The sequence below is a fragment of the Mustela nivalis genome (genome assembly GCF_964662115.1).
Source record: "Mustela nivalis genome assembly, chromosome: 12".
In the NCBI taxonomy this organism is placed as follows: Eukaryota; Metazoa; Chordata; class Mammalia; order Carnivora; family Mustelidae; genus Mustela; species Mustela nivalis.
This window is the reverse complement of record NC_139031.1, coordinates 84669710-84692314: the sequence shown is the minus strand read 5'-3', so window position 1 is coordinate 84692314 and position 22605 is coordinate 84669710. Positions and strand designations below refer to the sequence as shown.

At 40.5% G+C, this 22605-nt stretch overlaps 1 long non-coding RNA gene across 1 annotated transcript; it reads left to right on the top strand.

Moving 5' to 3' along the window:
* Positions 1–5696: 5696 nt before the first annotated feature.
* LOC309844745 lies at positions 5697–22110 on the top strand. Its single transcript, XR_014300868.1, has 2 exons — positions 5697–14996; positions 15233–22110. It is a non-coding gene; the product is annotated as an uncharacterized lncRNA (long non-coding RNA).
* Positions 22111–22605: the final 495 nt, after the last annotated feature.

Below are 22605 nucleotides of genomic sequence, written 5' to 3'. Positions count from 1 at the left end.
TACCTGTCATTGTGCAAGCCAGGATTAGGCCCCTACACTATTAGTTTATAATCTAGTTTAGGATTAAGCCATGTGGGCATGTACCATAAGCGTTCAGGCAGAATGCCTGCTCACAGGTAATGTGTTTCACAGAGGAAATCAAATTTTTGGCCTAGGAGGCAAAATATTTGTGGATTTCATTAGTGACAGGTTACAGGCAGTGAAGCACAACATATTTGTAGTTGACATAGCTTTATGTACAAAAGTATAGAACAGGAATAAAGGAAATGTTTATAAGAAACTAGTTTATGCTTACATGCAGTACATGGAGAGATAAGACTGGAAAAGAGGGTGGATTGTGACCAGATCATTGTTATTTTTATTTTTTTTTTATTATTTTTTTAAAGGTTTTATTTATTTGACAGAGATCATAAGTAGGCAGAGAGAGAGAGGAGGAAGCAGGCTCCCTGCCAAGCAGAGAGCCTGATGTGGGGCTCCATCCCAGGACCCTGTTAATTTTTTTTTTAATTTAGAGTCCTTTGGTAGTGAAGCTCAAGACTTTTATTTTTATCTTCTCTGTTTTGAGGACATCTCAAAGAGGGAAATGACTGGCGTAAAGTCTCAGATTAGGCCTTGGACTCAGATTGCCAACTAATTCCAAATTGAAAACTAGACCCATTAGTAAAAAGTCTGTCATATAACTAGGTTGTCAGTTTCATTCCTAATCTTACCTCACTCTTAGGTGGGATTAGGGTTAGAAAAAGTATTTGGTTTCTTTAAAAAAAAAAAAAAAGGCAGGGGAAGGGGCGTCTGGGTGACTCAGTGGGTTAAGCCTCTGCCTTCATCCCAGGTCATGATCTCAGGGTTCTGGGATCCCGCCCAGCATCGGGCTCTCTGCTCGGCAGGGAGCCTGCTTCCTCCTCTCTCACTGCCTGCCTCTCTGCCTACTTGTGATCTTTCTCTGTCAAATAAATAAATAAATCTTTTAAGAGAAAGGGGGGATGAAAGAGCAGGTATGAGCAAGTCTGATAACTTCCTTTCCTGTTTATGCCCACCTGTTAAAATCTGTGTTTTTTGTTTAGATTTTTTTATATATATATATTTTTTAATTTATTTATTTAATAGTCAGAGATGACAAGTAGGCAGAGAGGCAGGCGGAGAGACACGGAGGAAGCAGGCTCCCCACTGAGCAGAGAGCCCGACGCGGGGCTCGATCCTGGGACCCTGGGATCATGACCCGAGTGAAAGGCAGAGGCTTTAACCCACTGAGCCACCCAGGCGCCCCCCCCTTTTTTTTTTAATATTTTTAAGTGGTTTCTATACCCAGCATGGGGCTCAAAAGCACAACCCCAAGGTAAGAGTTGTATGCTCCACCAACTGAGCCATCCAGGTGCCTCTATAACCTACGTGTTCTTACTGACTTGCTGCTTTGTTTCCTCATCTGTAAACTGTTTAATCTGAATGTATAGTTTAGTGCCTCACAGCATGAGATAATAACTAATGGTCACAAATAATAATGGATTTAAGAGACTTCTGGCATCTTAAATTTTACGCTGAGAATCCATGTAGCACAGGCAACCTGTGTTTACCTGTATAACAAAAGCCAGAACTGATAATTTTGCTCCTGCATCAGGAAATACATCTTGATACCTGCTTTCCTTACTAAAATTCCAGACCCAAAAGAATTTTATTAGGATGCTTCAAATTTCAGGTATTTCTGTTCATGTTTGTACATCTTAAATTCATTATGCCCGTGCCAAGTGCATTTTTTTATGGCTTTAGGACAACATACAAACATTTGGCCATCAGCAGAAATCCTAACAATCATTGTTTTAATAGATAAATGCTACCCTTATATGACCAAGAGGTTACTATTAAATAGTACATTATCTGGCCATATAAAACTACTGCTGTAAGAAAGTTGTGGTTGGACTTGAAAATAGTCCTAAATAGGGGCGCCTGGGTGGCTCAGTGGGTTGAGCCGCTGCCTTTGGCTCGGGTCATGATCTCAGGGTCCTGGGATAGAGTTCCGCATCGGGCTCTCTGCTCAGCGGGGAGCCTGCTTCCCTCTCTCTCTCTCTCTCTGCCTGCCTCTCCATCTACTGTCAAATAAATAAATAAAATCTTAAAAAAAAAAAAAAAGAAAGAAAATAGTCCTAAATAAACAGTTCTCGTAATTCATTTACGAGATTTTCATGTCCTCACCATTTTACAGTATATATTTCAGAAGAACTTATCCATTTATAGATCTGGGAGTACACCCATTGGAAAGCAGAAATAATTTGTCATATAAAAGTATTCACTTGAGTTAGGACATTGAGAAGGAAAAACGCTGTCATCATTGGCATTTTTCTTTAAATAAATACATAACCTGTATTCTGTATATAACACATGTCTTTTAGAATTAATACTTCCTGCCTGGGCAAATTTCTATGTTATACTTTTTTTCTTTTTTAATTTTAGAACACATAGGTTGGTGCAGTAATGGAGGGCAGGGGGAGAGACAAGCAGATTCCCCACTGAGTGTGGACCCTGACACTGGGCCCTAGCTTAAACCAAGACTTGGGCACTCAATAGACTGAACCACCCAGGTGCCACCTCCATATTACACATGTTGACTCAATTATGAGCTACATTAATTGTTTTAGTGCTTTTAATAAAGTTTTAAGAGTGTCCATCTTCCACGCATGGTTTTATCAGCCTTATTGGTACTTGACAGGATAGTTATTCTACTTCACAAAAGAAGTCTACCCCAAATAACACCTGTGTGAAACTAAACAAGTTTCAGTGTGGTTTTTTTGTTTGCTTAAAAAAAAAATGCCTACTCCCATTTTTCATCATGTGAGCGGTCACCAAATATGGTTCCTGGGTGAGCTAAATATTATTATAGCCAATGCCTTTTTTTCTGAAGGTTCTTGGCTTTAACAGTTAAACTTGAAAAACAAAGTTTGACTTACAGTGCTTTTATATCAAGTGTCTGGTGGTTTGTGTGTATATTTATATTGTGTGCTCAAACTGCGGGGGTGGGGCACAGCTGTATTAGATATCTATTCCTATTTTTTAAATGTTGACATGCAAAGGTCAGAACCAGCTAAGAATGAATACCAATTATACTTAATGCATGTATACTTAACGCATGTCAACTCTACTTGCATTATCTTTGCTTTTATAATGTATCCTGCAGCAGTTAGTTGTTTGGGGGGGGGCCAAGGGGAGGCAGGCAAGTTGCCAGGGAGAGGAGGGGTAGAGGGAGAGACAGAATCTTAAGGAGGCCCCATGCATAGTTCAGAGCCTGACTCAGGCCTTCTATCTCAGAAACCTGAGATCCTGATTTGAGCCGAAGTTAGAGTCTGACACTTAACTGAGCGAGCCATCCAGGTGCCTCAGCAGTTAGTTTTTAGTAATTTTTTATTTAGCCCTCTTTACAAATGAGGAAATACCCATCAAGATAACTTAGATATTATTTTATTTTCCTAGGTGTTTTCACATTTGATTAGTTCTTTCTCATTTCTATATGAAATTTATTTAATGTTTAATTTAATAAACTTATTTAATTTCTTTATTTAATGTTTATGTTAAGTCCATTTTTTAAAAGATTTTATTTGAGAGGAAGAGTGTATGAATAGGGGGAGGGGCACAGGGACAAACAGACTCCCTGCCAAGCAGGGAGCCTGACATCGCAGCCTACCTCAGGACCCTGAGATCATGACTGGAGCTTAACCGGCTGAGCCACCCAGGTTCCTCAACTCATTTTTATTTTCGATACTTTTTATATCTTGTGTCTTCATCTCTCTTGGGTGATCATTAACATAAAATAAGTAGCTAATTTTTGGTTCAGGTTCCTTAACTCATTTTTATTTTCGATACTTTTTATATCTTGTGTCTTCATCTCTCTTGGGTGATCATTAACATAAAATAAGTAGCTAATTTTTGGTTCCCATTTTTACTGTCCTCTCCCATTTGTTTTTTCTATTCCTGTACTCTACAGATTTCCTCTCTATCAATAGTATACCATTTCTGTAGTTAATGTAACAGTATGTACTCTTCTGTAAATACCTGTGTATCAGAGTCCTTTAAATTTGTAATCTCTGGCTGTGTCAGTGGAGTGGAACGTGTGCCCCTTGATCTTGAGGTTGTAAGCTTGAGCCCCATTTTTAAGTTTACTTAAAAATTACATTTTCAAAAAATAAATTTGTTATCCTTGCCTCTGGAGGCAAGAATGAGTTTTATTTATCGCTTCCCTATCAAAGTTTGGTATTACAGAAGTGCTCAGCCTCTGTAAAGATGACCAGAAGTTAGCTAGCATAAATTGAGAGGGAAGCCAAGATTCAAACTTTTCTTGTATTGAGCTACAAAATAAACTGACCTCTTAAGTTGCATTTAGGTAGAAGATTACTTTGTAGTTCATGGCTTTAGGTCCAGATAGCTTTATCAGAAACTTAAAAACAAAACACTGAAAGTAGTAGAGTGAGGTTTTTGTTGTAAAAATCAATAAATGCTCATAAGATCTTAAGAGCTATGACATACAGTTGTTTCTGTATATCTCTTTTTTCTATCAGCTAAATGGGAAAATTGTGTTCAGGGATAAACTTTGATAGTAGTTTAATTGGAGGCTTAGATCAAAGTATGTAGTTTTTAAACGTTAAACTCTTCACACTCAAGGTTAAGATGTCCATACAGGTGCGTGGTAAAATTAGTTACTTGAGGAAGAGAAGTAGTTGCTTGGTTTTCTGTGCATAAACTGCCCCCTCCTCCAACCCTTGCCATCATGCATCACCAAAAAAATTCAGTAGGTTTTGTTTTCTGTTTCTAAAACAGTACACCAAGTCATATGTTTCCTGGAATTACTTTTACATTGGTAAATAAACTGAAATGGTTTTTCCATGCGATGCATTTTTATGAAACAACTAATTTGTGTAAAAATTAAAACATCATTCTGAATATGAATTAGCAAAGTAAAATGAAGGAACCAGATTATAAAAATCAAGTCAGGGTCAATGCTGGAAGAGACAGGGAGAAGACAGTTAAGCATTATGCGTGAAGTATTAATTTAATACCCTGGAAAGAGAATTTTCAGTGAAAAGTGTATCTTTTAACTATCGAAAATTTGTTTGTTTGTTTGTTTTTAAGTGGCATTTTATTTTTTAAAATTTATTTATTTGACAAGAGATGGTAGGTAGGCAGAGAGGCAGGTGGGGGGACGGTGGAAGCAGGCTCCCCACTGAGCAGAGAGCTGGATGCTGGGCTCCATCCCAGGATCCTGAGATCACCACCTGAGCTGAAGGCAGAGGCTTTAACCCACTGAGCCACCCATGTGCCCTGAAAATTTGGTACTTTAGAACTCAATAATTACAGCCAGACCAGTGAGTTGTTTTTTGTTTTTTTTTTTTAACTTTTAACTTTTTTTTTTAAAGTTTGGGCCCTATTCTAATGTTCATATGAAGGTAATTCATTTGATGGTACTGCTTATATGAAGGCTCATATGAAGGGTATTGAGGAAGGAATAGGAAGAGGTTGACATCGCAGGCCATGTGGACTTAAAGCTATGGATTTTTGTACACCTAAAATTAATTATATTTGAACATAAAAATTTTGGAAAAATGGGGCCCCTGGGTGGCTCAGTGGGTTGGGCCTCTCCCTTCGGCTCGGCGTCCTGGGATCGAATCCCACATTGGGCTCTCCGCCGGGCGGGGAGCCTGCTTTCCCCCATCCCCACCTGCCTCTCTGCCTACTTGTGATCTCTCTGTCAAATAAATAAATGGAATCTTTTTAAAAAAAAAAATTTTTTTTTTAAGCTGTGAATTTGAACGTATTTTCTGTATTTGGAGTTTGATTATTCATGCTCTTTATAGTCATTCTGTCTCACTGGCAGACCTTATTTTCTTGCTCATTCTGCTGCTACTGTGCATCAAGGAGGCATTGTGTACCAAAAGGCTATGAGCTACTTGAGGAAAAAGGTGCTTACAAGAACAGGATAATTATTGCAGTGCCTGGGTGGCTCAGGTGGTTAAGTGTCTGCCTTCGACTCAGGTCATGATCCCAGGGTCCTGGGATTGAGTCCCCTGTTGGGCTCCCTGCTCAGTAGGGAGTCTTCTCCCTCTGCCTGCTATGCCTGCTGCTCCCCCTGCTTATGTGTGCATGCTCTCTCTTTCTTTCTCTGACAGATAAATAAAATTTAAAGAAAAACAGGGTAATTCTTAATCATAATAAATAGTCTTTGCCAAGGTGCGTGGGTAACTCCCTTGTGTATTAGTAGTTGTCAGTGGCAAGATAGCTTCCCAACAAGCAGGTTAGGTTTGTTCCTTCTAAATCACAGACCTCACAGTCTAAGGTTTGGTGTCTCACAGGAGCCTTGATAACATAGAATGGTTAAGATGGGAAAGACTCAACATCTGTATTCCATTCAAACAATACAGAGCTGTTGTTTGAGAACAGGATAACTTCAAGAATTCAAGTAATGAGTGTTCGTTTAGATCTCTAGGATATGAATCAACAAAGCAGTACAAGTACAAGTTTCACTTGTGTGGGTTTTTTTTTTCCCCCCCTAAGATTTTATTTATTTATTTATTTGACAGAAGTAGGCAGAGAGGCAGGCAGAGTGAGAGGAAGAAGCAGGCTCCCTGCCGAGCAGAGAGCCCGATGTGGGGCTCGATCCCAGGACCCTGGGATCATGACCTGAGCCTAAGGCAGAGGCTTTAACCCACTGAGCCACCCAGGAGCCCCTGTGTGGGTTTTTTTGACAGAATGTCTCAGATTTGGTATATATGAGAGAAACTAAAGAGTTGGCAGGTTTTAGAGCTGTTCAAATCCATTGGTTTCCAGACTTTGGGATTTCGTGAATGAATCAAATGATAATACAGATAATAAACATAGTTGCAAGTTTCAGTTCTTAAAATAGTGACAGTGTATGCAGCATTTGGTTTTAAATAGTTATTAATAGCAAATAAGGACATAGGATTTTTTTTTAAAGATTTGTTTTGAGAGTGCAAGTGCAAGCAAGCGTTAGTGAGGCGGGGTGGGGGGCAGGGCACAGAGGGACCAGCAAACTCCCTGCTTTGTCAGGTCCTAGGATCAGGCCCCAAGATCACTACCCCAGCTGAAGTCAGATGCTTAACCAACTGAGCCAACCAGGTGCCGTAGGACATACGATTTTAAAGATAATAAATTGTTTTTTTGAAAAGCTTGCCACATTGTTGTTCTCCTTTTGCTGTGGAATAATGAAAAATACTCAGGATTCATTTGGGGCTATTTGGGACTCATTCATGTATCTCAGCTCCTGTTTATGACAAGTCAGTCTTAGAAGTATAGCAAATGTGTATATTATATATGTATAATAGATTATTGTATTTCCAGCAGTCTAATTAGGGTAAATTCATGAATAACAGTTATTAAAACTATTTACAAAGAATCATTTCAAAGTATTACATACTACAAAGAAATGGTAACAAAAATAGGGTTACAATTTTGTGGGACTTTTACATAAGTGTTATCATAGATAACAGCCTGGGTGGCTCAGTCGATTAAGCCTCAGACTCTTTGATTTTGGCTCAGGTGATAATCTCAGGGTTGTGAGATCAAGTCCTAACTTGGGCTCTGCACAGGGTGCAGAGCCTGCTTAAGAATCTGCCTCTGCCCCTCCCTCCTCCTCTAAAAATAAATAAGCTTTAAAAAAAAATGGGTAAAGAAAAAAAAAGTCAAATGGTTTCACTGGGTCTTTCTGGATTGTAGGCTTTACAGATGGATTTTCTGCAGCAGTCATGTATTACCAGAATTTTTTTCCCCCCGAAGTTGTTATTGTTTGTAATGATATTGGAAAATGCTTGTACATTAACTAAAACCTAAGATAAAAACTAAAACCAGTATGGTCTCAGCTTGTCCGAAACCTCTGCCCCATTCTCAGTCCTTTAACACCAGGTGTCCATTATGTCCCTAGTAATGTCCTTTTTAACCCTTTTATCTCTTAGTCTGCCTGCCCTTGTCTTCATCATGACTACTACTACTTCATGCTTGGCATAGAGTAGGCAGTTGCCCTGAATATTTGCCAAACAAGCGAATTATTATATATTTGATGATGTAGTGGCCTTTGTGCTTACCCTGAGTATAATCTTACTCCTTGAAATTTATGTATCATCCTTCCAAGTGATTTTACTAAAACGTGAATCTGATCTTACTCCTCCTTTAATGGAGGAGTCCTTGCTCCTCAGGATGGCAAACAAGGCCGTATGTCTTAGCTCTGCCATTTTTCCAAAGATTCAGTTGCACCTTCTTTTGCTTCCACACCCATATTACTACTGTTCTCTGCTCCCCCCCAAAAAGCTACTTTGTTCTTTCAGACCTTCTTTTATATGTGATCATCTCTTCGTGAAGTACTTTCTCCCTCTCTCTCCCCCATTGTGAAGGCATCCTTCAGTTCAAGTGTTTTCCCTCTATGAAGCTTTCTCTGGTGATTTTTCCAAGCAGTCCATTGTTTTTTATAATTCCATGTACCTTTTATCCAGCACTATTACTGTACTTACCGTAGTTTGTTAGAAGTATAAGTTTGTTAGAATCCCTCACCTCGTTAGAATGCGAACTCCAGAAAGGCAGTGTTTCACTTTGTCTCCCTGAGATAAATAGTGCTTGTATTAATACCCAGGATAGAGTAAATGTTTACGTAGGTGTTTGGCTTATTACATCTCTTTCTTCCTTTGGTATAAATATAAATTGGCAAAGTAGCTCCAAAACTTAGATTGTGAAGAGAAGGAAAGATTAGAGATGAATTTTTGTAGTTAAAAGTTAGGAGACCTAAAATTGCTAATGATTTGTGCCAAAGGGCAAAGCCTTCTTACTCTTAAAAATAATAATAATAATAATAATAGGACATCTATTGGTCTTAGGTAAAATAATCGGGTATAATTATCATGAAAGATTAACAATCCTGGGTCAGACATCCTGGTACTACTCTCCACTGCAGGCAGGTAAAAGCCTCTCAAAACAGTGTTGTGTTGGGCAAGTTGAAAATTCTTCTCCATGTGTTAGGTTATTTGTCACATTTAACCTACCTTTCCAGTGCATAGAAAAAGAAAACTATAAAGGTACTTTAACTTAGAGAAGTTATCTTTCCTATAGTGAACTTTTCTTAACAGTTCAACAACCCTCTATTAATAGGATGAAAGTTCAGGGCTAGATTCTGGCATCTTCTCTCCCCACCCCCACCCCCCCAAGTTTTTTTTTTTTGTCCGCATGCATGTGCAAGCAAGGGCAACAGCAGGCAGAGGAAGACCCAGGTTTTCCCGCTAGGCAAGGAGCCTGATGCAGGACTTGATCCCAGGACCCTGGGATCATGACCTGATATGAAGGCAGATACTAACTGAGCCACCCAGGTGTCTCCCCGAAAAACCATTTTTTAAAATCTGTTTCCCTGCTATGGGAATGGTAAAATGTTGCAAGTCGGTGGTTCCCAAGCCAGTTTGATCACTGCAATTATCTGGGAAGCTTATTAAACTATACATACCTGAGCTCCACACCCAGACTTCCCCAGAACAAGATGTTAGGTGTCATCATTCATAATTTCCTTAGGGTGTAGCAGTTCCTGAAGAACCATATGCTGAACTATTTAATGTGACCCAGGAATGCATTTTTGACAGACCTCAGGTACTTGTCATGCAGAGGTCTTTTTTTTTTTTTTTTTTTTAAAGATTTTATTTATTTGAGTGAGAGCATGAGCAAGAGAGAGCACACACCAGGGGGAGAGGCAGAGGGAGAAGCAGACTCTGATGAGCAGGGAGCCTGATGTGGGGCTCAATCTCAGGACCCTGGGATCATGACCAGAGCTGAAGGCAGACACTTAACTGACTGAGCCACACAGGTGCCCCAAGAGGTCTATTTAATAAACACTTAGATATGTCAAATAAAGTGTTTCACTAAAAGGTCTATACAAACGTACAGTACAAAGAATTTTTTTCATTTCTTTTTTGGGAATTGTTGCTGTAATATTAGACCTCTCCAATCTAAGAAGCTTGGAAGTACTGTTGTCAAGAACCATTTCCTAAATTTTTCTCAGTAACTTCATCAGAACAGCAACATTGTTTTCAAAGAAATTCAGAATATTCTGACAGATTGAACTTCTTTCTCTAGAAGATAAAAGCCGAGTATTCTTAGCGTCGAATTCAGTCTGTGAGCTTATTTAGGTTTTTTGGTGTTTTGTTGTTTTGGTTTCTTAAGTGTGTTTAGGTTTGCTGTGAAAAGGAAACCTATTTCTCAACTCCCCACCTTTAATATATGAGCACCTTAAAAGGGGAGGAGCTATTGGGGCACCTGGCTGTTTCTGTCACTAGAGCATGCAACTCTGCATCTTGGGGTTGGTAGGTTCAAGCTCCACATTGAGTGTAGAGGTCATTTAAATGTAAAATCTTCTATGGGTGCCTGGGAGGCTCAGTCAGGTAAACTGCTACCTTCAGCTCAGGTCATGATCCTGGGGTCCTGGGATCAAGCCTTGAGTTGGGCTCTCTTCTCAGTGGGGAGCCTCCTTCTCCCTTTCCTCCACACACATGCTGTCTGTTGCTCTCTCTCCCTCCCACTCAAATAAAATGTTTAAAAATAAAATCTTCTAAAGAATTTTTTTTTTTAAGGGGGGTAGGGGAGAGTGGCAAGTATATGGCTCGGTTAGTGGAGGATGTGACCGTTGGTCTCTAGGTTGTGAGTTGGAACTGCACTTTTGGTGTAGAGAGTACTTTATAAAATCTGAATGGGGGCAGGGAGGAGCTATCAACTGTTATTTAAAGATAGTGACGTTTCCTCCTACAGCTATTACAAGGAATCAATTCTGCGATGTTTCAGACAGTGTGATTTTTTTTTTTAAGATTTTTGTTTGTTTATTTGATAGAGCACAAGCAGGGGGAGCAGCAAGGAGAGGGAGAAGGGTCTCGCTTCCAAGGTCCCAGGATCATGACCCATGCTGAAGGCAGACAACTAACTGGTTGAGCCACCTAGGAACCCCCTATACAGTGTGATCTTTTAATTAAGGTTAATGTTTTCCCTTAAAGCTCAAACCAGTAACTTTAAATTCTGTGCAACTCAGTGGAAAGAAGCAGCACTTCATCTAATATTAGTAACTTATGAGTAGTAGATCTTAAGAAATGAAGTAATGAGGTCTTTTTTTTTTTTTTTTAAGATTTTATTTATTTGTTTGACAGCCAGAGATCACAAGTAGGCAGAGAGGAAGGCAGAGAGAAGGGAGGAAACAGGCTCCCCGCTGAGCAGAGAGCCCAATGTGGGGCTCAATCCCAGGACCCTGAGATCATGACCCTCGGAAGGCAGAGGCTTAACCCTCTGAGCTACCCAGGCACCCCATGAGCTAGGTCTTTAAGGATCCACTTCAACATAAAAAAATTTGGTCATAATGCCAGTAAATCATGTAATTCCATATGTTGGTATCCTTTTCACCAACCAGCTTTGAGTATAATTACACTTTGTGTGTTGTAATGGAGGTAAAGTACTGGCCGAAGAGATTGAAGTTTCCTTTCTTAACAAACTGATAAAACACCTTTTTTTTGTTTTTTAAACATAACCTGTTTCCTGGTTGCTGTGCCTTCAGCCTGAGAGACATCAGTTGGCTTATTAAGTCCCGTATGTTTGAGCTCCCGTACCTTAGGTAAATAAGCGTTGTTTTGAATCACTTATAAAAGCTTATCACTTATAAATACAAGGAACTACAGTCATTTCAGCAAGTCAGTAATAACACCCAAACCTAGGGAGATACATATGAAAAAAATACAGTAAATACCCCAAAAAAAAAATCTTCCATCAAGTTGGCAATAAACATTGTGTGAGATACTGTTTCTGAGACTATGGACATGTCTTAGTCTGGAGTAACTTCTACCGTGGTCACTGTATTATCCAGAAGATTAACCACACACACAAAAAAATTAATTTCCCTTAGATCAAAGTTAAGGTCAACCAGGTCTCTCCTGCTGATTGTGCCAAGCTAGTTGCTCTACTGCGCTTCACTGGATGCTAGGTAGGAACAGTGGGAATTTTGTTATCTATTTGTAGAGGTCACTGTTGAGATAATGAGGTATTTGGCTATCCTGAGAGTTGTGGTTACTCTATGATACCCTCATTTCATTGGATTTCTTTGACATTTGAAGCACTGGGCAGAAGTCACTAGTGTGGGGGACTTGGTTGTTTTTTTTTTTTTTTTTTTTTTAAGTTAAAGGATTGGGATTCTCCAAATTGGATAACAAAGTAGTCCACCTCATTAGCTATGGGGTTTTTTTGACGAGATAGGCAAAAGACAAAACAATTACATTTAAGGGTAACTGAGTAAAATAAGGAATTGTGTAAAGAAATTTTTTTTAAGGACTAGACTTTAACTCATCCTGCCTAATAAAGTCATGGCTGAAAGGATAAATGAGGTGTGGAATTTAGTCCTTCCAGCATTCCACCGTGTTAATCATTCTTCCTGTTCAGAGAGGCAGCAAGGAGTAATTTGAGTGGCTGCGGTTATAAATAATGTGCTATATAAGCTCCTGAGGGCTGAGATAAGGGAGTTAACGATTGTCAAAGAGAAGAACTTGGCCTTCATTCTTTTTTGTTTATCATTTGATGGTTTCTGTTGCCCCTAGAGAGTCATCTTAATTAAGGTCACTATTTCTAAAACCAGAGTTCACCAAGTGCTGAATACATGAACAAGAAAATACCCTACTAAACTTCTGTCAAACCACTGTATTTTTTTAGACTTTATTTTTAAGTAATCTCTGCACTCAATATGGGCCTTGAACTCATAACCCCAAGATCAGAAGTTGCACATTCCACCAACTGAGCCATGCAGGCACCCCTCAGACACTACATATCTTAAGAGAGCAGGTTTATCTGCGGGCTTGCTCCATTCAGCATAAGCTTAACAAGTATTAGTGGAGACTGGTTGAATTTAGGATCAACCTAAAATCCTCTAAGGTATCCAGTGTTAACTAATTACTCTCCTTTTTTATGCAAGCATTAGTTTGCCGAAAAAGTGATTGACTTCTCTTCAAGTAGCCACAGTGATTTGGGGGCAGTTCATCGTATCTTTGGACAGCTCTTTTGGGCCTGTAGAACTGAATACAAGATCCTAAATTAATTCTGTGCCACAGAAACCTGAGTAAAATAAGGAATTGGGTGGGTAAGTGGCAAACAACATAAGTTATTAGAACATGTAGCTCACTCCATAAGTAAACTGAGAAACTTAACCAGGTTATTAGGGTTGTTGTTTGTTTTTGAACTATTGTGATTTTCAGATCTGTGGGAACATTTTCATAAAATAACTCTAGTTTTCATTATGTTAGCTTAGAATTGCAGTAGTAAGTTTTAGGACCTATTTGAGATGTGAGATACATGTAACACAGATTATACATATGATTGTAGCATTGTTTCAATAAACTTAAATCTTATTTTAAGTGATTTTTTTTTTTTAATTTTATTTACTTGTTGGAGCAAGCACAAGCAGAGGGAGAAGCAGGCTCCCCACTGAGCAAGGAGCCTGATGAGGGACTCCATCTCAGGGCTCTTGGGACCTAGACCTGAGCCACAGGAAGATGCTTAACCTACTGAGTCACCCAGGCATCCCACTTCTAGTGATTTCTTATTTTAATCATTTTCTCTTTCTTCATAGTGTAGCAGGCATATATTTTAATACATGCTGTATTAATTGGCCAAACAGAAGCATACAGTGATAATGTGAGATGCCAAGAAGTATTATGGTGAAAACCAAATTGAATTAAATATCTAGCCAAAACTTTTTAAGTTACTGTGATCATATGTGCACACAACTGAAATTGACCCTTTTCCCCCCAATAATGACTAAGAAAGAAATGGGCAAAATACAGGAAGCACAGCCTGGGAATTAAAGTTCCTAAAAAAGTTGTGTGTGAGGGGGGTGTCCCCATGTGACTGATACTGTGGCCCGAAAAGCCTAGAATACTTGTAGGGTGGCCTTATACCTGCCCGCCCCACCCCCCAAAAGTAGATCCCTGGACTAGAGAGAGCAATTAAAGGAAATAACTTTGAACATAAGACTTCTAAAAACAATGCTGAAATGGCAACTGGTTTACCAGAGAGCCTGCTGTTCAGGGGATCAGTGAGTATGTAGAAAAGAAGGAAGCCAGCTTAGCCAGGAGGTCAGAATACAAATATTTTAAGAACTGGCTAGTGAATAGGCAAATAATTATATGTATCATGTCACAGCCAGTAGTAGATGGATAATATGCCACCATTAAAATGAATTTACAACAGCATGTAAAAACTGTTTTGGTATATTTAAACTTTTAGGATAGAGCTTTAATACCCTGTTAGAGACACAGGAAGAAAAAGTAATTTTAAAATATATTAAACCACAGCAAGCAAATACAGAAGTATTTTTAACTTTGCTTTAGTGCACAGTTCTCTAGTAGTTTTACTTAATCTCACTTTCCTGTTAAGTGGTTGGTTATTTAGCACCATTCCCTGAAAAACCATGTTGGCAATACCCTTATTTTTTTTAATTTTTTATTTTTTATAAACATATATTTTTATCCCCACGGGGGCAATACCCTTATTTTAAAGAGAAATGGAAACTACTAGGTTAAGTAATTTGTGTACCAAGGCCTGTACCATGTTCAGGATTCAAAAAGAATAAACTGATGGGATAAGTGACATTAATAAATGGAAGGAGATTTGCCTCCTTGCTGGGGAAAACAACCTTCAAAAGATGCACTACTATGAAAGTTTTACTGCAGTGGTATCACAGATAACTGTAAGCGCTTTTTTATTACTTGACAGACTACTTGTAAAGTTAATCAAACATAAACATGGTCAAGATTTTGTTTTAAGATGATGGACTCTTCAGTGAGGTGTAAGCTTTTTATAAAGCAGTTATCAAAGCTGTATTGGCCTTAAGTTTGGTCATCCATGCATGTACATCCTAAATGCAGCTGCCCTCCTTTGGCAGCCTTTGATTCCTGCCAAAATTTAAAAACAGGGCTGTGTAAACTTAATCACATTCCTCAAAAAGAATTTAGTTTGTGGGGCGCCTGGGTGGCTCAGTGGGTTAAGCCGCTGCCTTCGGCTCAGGTCATGATCTCGGGGTCCTGGGATCGAGTCCCGCATCGGGCTCTCTGCTTGGCAGGGAGTCTGCTTCCCTCTCTCTCTCTCTCTGCCTGCCTCTCCATCTACTTGTGATTTCTCTGTCAAATAAATAAATAAAATCTTTTAAAAAAAAAAATGGCATCTCCCTTTAAAAAAAAAAAAAAGAATTTAGTTTGTGAGACATAGTGTTTATTATATTCATGATTTCACAAGATAGACTGAGTAGGGAGTTTAAATTACAAAATACCCATTTTGCTCACAAAATCCCATGCAGTTCTTGTTTTTTGCTTTTTTTTTTTTTTTTTTTAATTGTGGTGAAATACATGAGCACAACCCTCTTAAATTTTAAAGTGCACTGTATAGTACTATTTCTCCTGCTTTTGTTTCTCACTCTCAGCTGCCTGGTCTTTCTAAAAGTTTCTTTAAGTCTTCACAGTTGAGCAGTTGTGGACACTTCAGCCTTAGCAAGTATATTCTTCCTTAAGATGTAACAAATACCATCAGATGTTATGTGTTGCCGTGTCCACTTACCCTTAATGCAAAGCCTTACTCAAAAACCCTGAAGTTGCCTGTCACAGAGGGACACCCCTACAAAGGAGACACAGTGTCTGTCTCACATCTTTGGGGAATGTCTCACTGAGTTAAGCCAACAGATTTTGCCAGGTATTTGGCAAGGTGTGATTGTAAGACAAGTAGGCTTTTTGTTGTTTCAACATTTTGATTCAAGTCCTGGACCTGCAAAGGCTTGGTTTGCTAACAGGGCTTTCCCAACAGCAGCACTTCCCTCAACCTGGGCCCTTAGTATTAACAAAGGTAATAAAGAATTGTAAATTTTAGGGATGCCTGGGTGGCTCAGTCATTGGGTGTCTGCCTTTGGCTCAGGTTATGATCCCAGGGTCCTGGGTTGGAGCCCCTGCTCAGCAGGAAGCCTGCTTGCTTCTCCCTCTTCTACTTCCCCTGCTTGTGTTCCCTCTCTGTCAAATAAATAGATTTGTTTTTTTAAAAAGAATTTTAAATTTTAATCATAAACAGGTGGAGAACTTAGACTGGTTTAATAAGCTTAGAATACATTATATCTGAGCCTGAACATCTTAAATAACAAAGTCTTTGTGAAACAGGTTTTTCTACAGAAAGGCCACAGTTTCCATCTAGCACATTTCATTTGGCTGTGTTACTTTATATATAGTAAAACTTTGCAAGACGCCTGGGTGGCTTTTTTGGTTGGGCGTCTGCCTTTGGCTCAGGTCATGATCCCAGACTCCTGAGATCATCCGGCTTCAGGCTCCTTGCTTAGAGGGGAGCCTCCTTCTTCCTCTGCCTGTTAGTGCTCATGCTCTCGCTCTCTAACAAATCAATGGATAAAAATCTTTTTAAAAAAGATTTTCATTTTTGTACAGTTTATTCAATTTTCTGCCTGTCTACCTCTATAGGTATTTTCCATTTGATTCTACAAAATCTACAGGGTGCCAGGATAACCTTGGGATCAACCACAGAAATAATTCCAAGCAAACATGATGTATTTGCCGCTAAGCATGTTTTTTTTTTTAAGATTTATTTATTTGACAGAGCACAAGCGGGGTGTGGAAGTGGTGGGCAGTGGGAGAAGCCGGCTCCCTGCTGAGCAAGGAGCCTAATACAGGGCTCCATCCCAGGACCCTGGAATCAGGACCCTTAACCAACTGAGCCATTCAGGCATCCCTGGGATCCACATTTTATTTTTATTTTATTTTTTTTTAAGATTTTATTTATTTGACAGAGATCACAAGTAGAGATGCAGGCAGAGAGAGAGGAGGAAGCAGGCTCCCCGCAGAGCAGAGAGCCCTATGTGGGGCTCGATCCCAGGACCCTGTGATCATGACCTGAGCCGAAGGCAGAGGCTACAACCCACTGAACCACACGGGCGCCCCGGGATCCACATTTTAAAAACCACTGGCTTATGGGGTGCGCGCTGACAGATAAATAAAATCTTTTTAAAAAAGTGCATTCTGAGTCAGCCTGCATCAGAATTACGTGGTGTCTTTATATAGAGTTCAGATTCTTGACAAACCAAGTCAAAACTCGATCATTTCTGTATTTTGAAAAGGCAACTATAATAAAAAGAAATGCTCCTTTTTTGAGATCCTGGAACTGCAGTGAAGATACTGTTCTCTTTGAAAATTATCTATTAAAAATACCATAATATTAATGGGATGTTATGAAACCCAAATGAGTATTTTAACAAGCTTTTAGGAATGCAGAAAATAGGGCACTGCATAAACAGTTGCAAAGAGGAGTGTATTTTTTTTTTAAGATTTTATTTATTTATTTGACAGAGAGATCACGAGTAGGCAGAGAGAGAGAGAGAGAGGAGGAAGCAGGCTCCCGCCAAGCAGAGAGCCCGATGCGGGACTCGATCCCAGGACCCTGAGATCATGACCCGAGCTGAAGGCAGCGGCTTAACCCACCGAGCCACCCAGGCGCCCCAAAGAGGAGTGTATTTGAGCAGTCATGGATTTGGCGGGAGAGGGAAGCTTTTTTTTTTATTTTATTTTATTTTTTTTAAGATTTTATTTATTTGACAGACAGAGATCACAAGTAGGCAGAGAGGCAGGTAGAGAGAGAGAGAAAAGCAGGCTTCCTGCTGAGCAGAGAGCCCAATGTGTGGGGCTCGATCTCAGAGCCCCAGGATCCTGAGACATGACCTGAGCCGAAGGCAGAGGCTTAAACCACTGAGCCACCCAGGCACCCAAGGGAGGAGGGCTTTTAATTTACAGTGCAATCCTGCAGGGAAAGGAGGGGGAGAAAATGCTGTTGAGCTCACAGAGAATTGCATCATATCCAAGATTGATGGATAGTCTCTCTCCTCTGTATTCCTGTTGAACAGGAAACCTAGTCATTAAAAGTAACCTGACCTAAAGATAATTGTAGGAGGTGAGAGAACAAAATACCTCTCTCAAATATTGTCAGGGAAGGGGATTGGCTGGGCCAGATGAGTTAAGGGGATTAACGATCATCAAGACAATGTTTATGTAAAAGGAAGTTACCTCTGTGCATAATAGGTTCACCATAAACGGATACTGCAGTCAAAATGACCATTTGTTGATAGGCTTAAAAAATATTTTCAGCAAGTTACATTATTTTGTGAACCCAACCATAACTGAAAAATAGTCAAGGGTAATTCAGGAACAAAAACCAGGTTTCTTTGTCCATTAAAGAGCAGCTTTAAACAGTGACAGATTAGAATCCGTTTTATGGTGGTTTTGTGGAACCAAATTATTTGCACTGAGAAACCACCATGTATTTCCCAGTAGAGAAAGGAAAATAAGGGGAAAAGAACAGGACCACACTGGTTTCCGTAGCAGTAGTCCATTGAAGAAAGTACTTTCCCCCAAAACATTCCTAACTGGCCAAGGCTGTAAGCTGCTGCTTTTTTTTTTTTTTTTTTCCCCCAAGATCCCAAAAGATAAAAGGACCTTTAAAGAAGTTACAGAGATCGTTGCCTTGCCCCCAACTACACAGATTTTCAGTTGTGTGCCAGGGGCCTTTTGACAGAACCTTTAAGATTCTCTTCTCAGGGGATGCCTGGGTGGCCTCAGTTGGTTAAGCAGCTGCCTTTGCCTCAGGTCATGATCCCAGCGTCCTGGGATCGAGTCCCACATCGGGCTCCTTGCTCAGCACGGAGCCTGCTTCTTCTCTGCCTCTGCCTGCCATTCTGTCTGCCTGTGCTCGCTCGCTCTCCCTCTCTCTGATAAATAAATTTTTTAAAAAAATTCTCTTTTCAGGATGTTTTACATGTGTATTACATACTGCACATACAACTCCCATCTACAGACATCTAGTTAAGTGTCACGTGCCGGTATTGAAATCCGGAGAGACAACGAAGTTAATGAGGACTGTAACTAGTGATATTTGAGGACCCTGTTCAGTTTGGGGGTATTGTGTGTTACTCTAGCTTTTGGCTGGAGTGACCCCTTCTCTAAACCGAGAAATGAGCACACATAAAAGTGGCTGAGGTGAGGAGCCAGTGAGAAATTTTACTTTGATAAGAAACAGACGCGCTTCCAACATGCTAACCTGCCAATATGAAAAGGGGTTCCATAACCCAGTTTTGACCTTTTGGGGAGATAGCCCCTGACACTGCGTACAATACATAACTGGCTTACCGTGCCTGTGGACACACCTAAGATCTCCTTTAAGGGCCCACCACCCACTTGACAGGGCGAAAACCCTTCCTTGAGACCTCTAGCTCTCGGTGGGGTGGTTATTTGTTCTCGTGACCTCCACCAAGCGGTCCAGACATTCGCCCCGCGTCTGGAGAGCGAGCCGTGGGTGGCTGCCAGCAGATGCAAACTCGTGGCTTGGCCGCGGGCCTGAGCGAGTCCGGACCCGGCGTTTGTATCGCGGCAGAAAGCTTGGCCCTCGCGGTTAAGGGTGTAGCCCCGGCTGCTTCCTGCGTCACAGGGGCACCGCCCTCCCGGCGGGGGAGGGGCAGGCGGGCCAAGTCCGCCCGCGCCTAACCCTAACCCTCGTCCTGCGGGAAAGCGGCTCTGCCTTCCCCGGGGGTGGGAGCTCGGGCGGCCCAGCAGGAACTGAGGAGGGAAAAGACCGGCCGGGGCACATCCGCCGCTGCCTTCCTGCCCTCGCCATCTCAGAGGAGCGCCAGAAACGCACTTCCGGCGCGGCCAGAGCACTGGTGGTGCTGGCCTGGATTTGCCAGCTTGGCTTCCGCCCAGCGCTGTCTGCGGCCCCTAGGGTCCAGGGCTCTAGCTTTTTCGGTATTGAGGGTCTTAAGTGACTCCCTTTGTTTTATCCGGTCTATCCATCGCTTTCTCCAAATAAAAAAGAATCGCCTCTTCGGCTTCCACGCGCCGTGACGCACTCCGCTCAGACCGTGAGCCCGGTGCAGCCGCCATCTTCCGGAAATGCTCGTAACGGCCAGTGCGGCTATTGTCCTCTGTACCGAGCGGAAAGGACGGTTCCGTCCGTGTTCCTGATATGCTGCTGGGAAGGGCGGGAGCAGGAGTGGTCCTGCGGTGAGACTCCCGTGTATTTGAATTCCGACTCCCCCACCCCCATCCCTCTGCCTTCGGGTTTGCCCCACGTTGAAAAATGACAGTCTCTGAGCCTCATTTGTTGATGGGTCAAATGAGGTCGTGCATGCAAAGCGCCTAGAACAGTGTCTGGCATAAAAGTAAAAATAAGGGAAAGCTATGAGGGTTTATTGAGCACCTGTTTCCTCATGCCATGTTCCTTGTCCTAGGCATGTAAAGTGCTTTTGATTGTTCATTTCCATGGAATGGCTTTCCAGTACCTGAAAGAGCTGATGTCCGACAAAGCTCCTTAGTTTGCCTGCCGTCTCCCACGCAGCGCTTGATGCTCCCAGCTCCTAAGACACTTTCTTTAGTTGACTTCCCCGTTTGCAGCGCTTTTTATTGGATGAATATTTTGTAGCGACAGTGGACAAGCCTAGGTTTGGTGTGATTTTTAGCATGGCATGAATTAAGTAAGAGGTAAACTAGCTTCTTCCCAGGTACATTTTAGGCAGCTGCCTTATAGCAGGCCATATTGCTTCCCTACACTTGATCCCTTACCATTTGGAGGTAAGTATAGATGGGGGGGTCTTAAAAGAACAAGAGAGAGATGCTAGATAATTTTGGTGATAACTTATAAAAGAATACAAAGTAAACATATAAAAGATTATTGTCCCTACCAAAAAATGGACGAACTCCGTGAACTTGTAGCAGACTCATTGGTGATTCACTGAGTCTTCAGGTGTTGAGGAGTAACTAAAACTCTTCCCTTCCAGGCTGAGTTGCTAACTTAAGTTTCTGGTGGATTTCTGTTGTCCCTAAAGGACTCTTAAGTCTTAGCCTCTAAGTCTTTGCTCCTTCGAACACTAAGCATCCATAACTCAGACCGCATAATACCTTCAAACAGCACAGTTCCCACTGTGGAGTGAAATGACCCTATTCCAACATGGGTTGATTGAGTTGGAAGTTCCTTACACTTGAAAGTAATTAATTTGTATGTAAGTTACACTACAATAACAAAAAACCAAAGTGGAATATTTAATGATACGGAAATACAAGCAGTGTGTAGTTTAATGAAATTACATGTACAATGTAATTTTTGCAGAAATATGTGTATGTATATGATCAGAATATTAATATCTTCTTTAAAGGCTCTTTTTAAAAGTTCTTTGGTGATGTACTGTTCTTGTAATAGTGTAAAAGTAAAAGTTTTGTAAACTTATGAAGATGGATTATAAGAGTTGGATGTCTTTATAAAGGATGGATGTTCATTCTGTTAGCTAACTCAGTTTTCAAAGAAAATGTCAGTTTCATAAATCAAATATAAATATTTAGAAATCTGGAATTACTGCTAAAAGATGATGCCTTTCCAGTTTGAGGTTGAAGATGGGGACTTACGCCTTTTTCTTTATTTTAAGCTCTTAGATATGGATGGAGTTTTTTTCTTTATAAAATATATGCATGTTTTACTTTGCTAAATTTAAAAGGTTAAAAATTACACTGAAGTATATTTTAAGATTTTCATGTAGGTTAACCTATCCTTTCCAAGTTTATTCTTTGCAAGGCAGTCAGAGCAGACAAATTAAAGTAGCTGAAAGGTACTTTGAATAACAGTATCGAGTAGAAACACACTATGAATTGCTTAATATAAAGCATGAGGGTTTTTTTTAAATAATTGAGGGAATGAAAACACAGCTTCTTAATTAGCATGAACTGCGTCATACTCTTTGGGATGGTCTTTTGGCTTGACTCCATTAACTGATAATGTATCTTGTAGCCCTGTGGGAACCGCATTATTAAAAGTTTCAAAGTCACAGCTTTTGTATTTGGCGCCCTCTAGTGTATTATTCTAAATAACAAAAGCCAGGTTACCCTTGCTAAGCTGTTAGCTGAAAGGTAAAATATGAATTTCAGTTTCCCCTGGGCATCTGGCCAGCTCAGTCAGTAGAGCATGCGATTCTTGGTCTCAGGGTGATGACTTGGAGCCCCGTGTTGGATGTAAAGATTACTTTAAAAATAAAATAAAATCCATTTGATCCTACCTTCCCAGTGTGATTGATCTTGGCTTTTTGCGACATCCAGAGAGATACACCCTTCTCTGTACCTACACATTATTTCCCAGCCATGACGCTCTTAACTAGCCTGTGACCCTGCACCAGTAGCTTAATCTCCCGACTTCAGTTTCCTCATCTATAAAATACAAATGACAATCACAAGAGCTGTGTCGGTTTCCTCAGCATTAAGTGAGCCATTACATGTAATGTGGATTCCTTGTACATTGTAGAAGCTCAATAATTGCTAGCTTTAAAAATACACATAAATAGACCCAGCCAGTACTAAACATGTTGGAGAGGGTATTCAATCTTGACTCATACATTTAATCTGCTAGTTTGGGAATGCAGAGAATGTTAAAGAACAGCTTAAAAAGAAAGAAGAAAAGCCTAGGCAGGACTCTAATCCCTGGTCCCATTTTAGTGAGTCAGTTCATGCCGAGTTCTCCAGTCTTGGAAACCTGTTTCTTTGCATCCTTCACAAT